General features: G+C 50.7%; 1 protein-coding gene across 5 annotated transcripts in view; it reads right to left on the bottom strand.

The window, feature by feature from the left end:
* Window positions 1-3,049, bottom strand: part of KDM5C (lysine demethylase 5C) — a 31,513-nt gene that overhangs the window by 27,770 nt on the left and 694 nt on the right. The gene's annotated exons all lie outside the window — the stretch shown is intronic.

The raw sequence follows: 3,049 nt of genomic DNA, 5'->3' as shown, positions 1-3,049 counted from the left end.
GCCCCATGCAGTCCTTTCCTCCTCAGAACCCTGGCTCCTGCTTGGGTGGTGAAAAGAACCTCGAGTAACTAGACCAGTGCCCTCATTTAATGAATGGAGAAATTGAGGCCCAGAGAAGAAATATGATTTCTCCAGAATCACATGCTGAGTTAGTGGGAGAGCCAAGACTAGAACCCCTGTCTTCTGATCTCCAGTCCAAGGCTCTTTGCACTACACCAGGCTACGACTGTTCACGCACATGTGCATACATATGGAAGCGGGGGAGGAGGACCGTAAAAGAGAAGAAAAGCTGTTGGCCTCTTCTGTACACACACTTTGAGAAAAGGGGCCAGGGACTTCCCTGATGGCGCAGTGGTTAAGAATCCACCTGTCAATGCAGGGGAATGGGTTCGAGCCCTGGTCCGGGAAAATCCCACATGCCGCGGCGCAACTAAGCCCGTGCACCACAACTCCTGAGCCTGTGCTCTACAGCCCACGAGCCACAACTACTGAGCCCGCGTGCCACAACTACTGAAGCCCGCGTGCCCTAGAGCCCATGCTCCGCAACAAGAGAAGCCACCGCAATAAGAAGTCTGTGCACTGGAATGAAGAGTAGCCCCTGCTTGCCCCAACTAGAGAAAGCCTGTGAGTAGCAACGAAGACCCAATGCAGTCAAAAATAAAATAATTAATTTTTTTTAAAAAAGAAAAAAACAGAAAGGGGCCAGAGGACTCAGACATGCATGCACACATATTTCCCCCCCCCCCAAAGCAGGTAGCAAACACATGGGACTCAGTGAAGCTGGGGCAAAAACAAACAAACAAACAAACCCAACAACGACAAAAAACCCTCAAACTAAAATGATATGGCTCAAGCCCAGACAAGCTCCCCATGCCCTCTTGCCTCCCATCAGTAGGGCACTCCCCTCAGCGCAGGTAATCCAGGCAGAAAGGTGCTCAAACCCCAAACTCCAGGCACCTTTCTTTCCTGCTGAATCAAGTTCTAGATAAGAATAAGCGCAACATCAAGCAACCTGACAGGAAATGGCAGAACTGAAATCCTAGAGCAGGAGCTGTGCATGCAACAGATAGCTGGGAAAGGTTCAACAAATCTCCCTGCCTGGCTCTCCCTGGGACCTACAAGCTCCCTCATCCTGCCTTCAGTCCCATACTCCCATGTGCCAAATACTCACTACGTCATGATGGTGATAAAAAGGTTGGCTACCTGATGCAGGAAGCAAGACCCTTCCAAGCTCCCCTGCATCTACTCCAGTATACCAACACTCTCCTCTCACCCACCTTCCCCTAGAGCAACAGTCACCTGCCTAGCAATTCAGAATCCAAATGGCCCTTCAGGCAAACCTTCAATTTCCAAGCACCCACCCATACAAAGGTTCTCACTCTGGGCCCAAGCACCACTTGGGTGAGTGCTTTAAATTCCAGCCAGAAGTCCTGGCTGCCTAAAGGAGGCCTAGGAGCAGTCCTACCGGAGGGGAAAACAGAACAAAAACCAGAGAGAGCCAGGTCTCCTGGATTAGAGGGAAGTACAGTGTTGGGGTAGTTGCACGCACGTGCATGCACACACACACACACACACACACACACACACACACACACCAGGGACATGTCACCTATCCCACCCCTGGTCCCCCAAAGAAGGGTAACAATACCCGCACAAGGCCAGGCTGCCCCAAGAAGTCCAAGATAGAAAAATGGGATAGAAAATTCAAGCCTCAACTACCCCTTATGTCAGATATGCCTCTTTCCCACAGGCCTGCCGGGCCACTTCAGGGAGTGCCTCCTTGATGCTGTCCAGGACTCCAGCCTCTCCTTCCTGCTGGCCTTCCCGACCTCTCACTACCCACTGCCACTTCCTCACCATGGACAAGGAAACCTCAGAGATCTGTGGCCAAGCTCCAACAAGGAAGAAATTAGCTTACCCAACACCTCTCAGAGGATCCATCTGAAACCAGCCTAGATGTATGGCTGAACACCAGAAAGCACCAAGTTGAATAAGGAGGCCTATGGTGCCCTCCTCAGGTGGCAGCAGGGTTTCCCATTTGGTTTCAGCCAGGAGACACCTACTCAAAAATACCCTGTTCCAAACAAACTCAATTCCTGCCCTTGGAATCCCAAGTGGTGACTGAACAACGCATATCATCATTTCCCCTCCATGCTAGCAAGGTGGCAGCCTATCCTAGCCCTTGGGGGACTTCTCCTGGCCTGAAGCCAGGCCTAGGAGCAAAGATATGCCCTTTGTCACTGACATCTGGGAATCAAGGGTTCCAAAGGAGGCAGACTTCCATCCGTCCATTCTGTTTCTGGGAGTCCAAGAATATCCTATCCTCTGGGACCTCCTACATCCTGGGACAGGTCAGAGTAGAAATCTTCTGGGAAGGACTCATATACCCCACTCCAAACTGACTGGTCCAAGACTCTCCAGAGAAGTCAAGCCTGGGCGGTGATGTGGAGGAAAGGCCCAGATATTGCCTTCGACTAGGGAAAGAAGGGAACAATTCCCTGAACCCATCTCAGGGGAGCCAAACAGAGCCTGTGAGACTGATTTCCTGACTGGCTTACCAGCCCAGAATATTATCATAAATGGACTGGCCTGGCAGGGTGTGAGTAAATATGAGTCAACCCACATAGGAGCAAACCAATGACCACATCAAACACCTTTGCAGTCGCAATAATTACCACTTATCTAGTGCCTACTACACACAGACGCTACCTAGTTTAATCCAATTCTCGAAATAACCATTCATGGGACCCATTTCACAGGCTCAGAGAGATTACGTTACTTGTCCAAGGTCACAAAGCTGGTAAACTGCAGAGTGGAGTTCTGAACTAAGATCTATCTCCCTTCAGAGCTGTGATCTTTCCATTACACCACACTGCCTGCCTGAAGAGAAATGATGCCAGTAAATGGGAGAAAAGCCTTATTTAGAGCAGCCTTGACCTAGGTGGTTTGGGGTAACCAAGAGATGTGCGGGGTGCCTCTCTGGGAACTCTCCCCGGGGCCACTAGGCATCCCTGTCTTGAACCTTACTAGGAGTAGTTCTGAAGGCCGG

The sequence above is a fragment of the Neophocaena asiaeorientalis genome, unplaced genomic scaffold (genome assembly GCF_003031525.2).
Source record: "Neophocaena asiaeorientalis asiaeorientalis breed wild unplaced genomic scaffold, Neophocaena_asiaeorientalis_V1.1 scaffold822, whole genome shotgun sequence".
In the NCBI taxonomy this organism is placed as follows: Eukaryota; Metazoa; Chordata; class Mammalia; order Artiodactyla; family Phocoenidae; genus Neophocaena; species Neophocaena asiaeorientalis.
The sequence above is the reverse complement of the archived record's forward strand: the minus strand, read 5'-3'. Positions and strand labels throughout refer to the sequence as shown.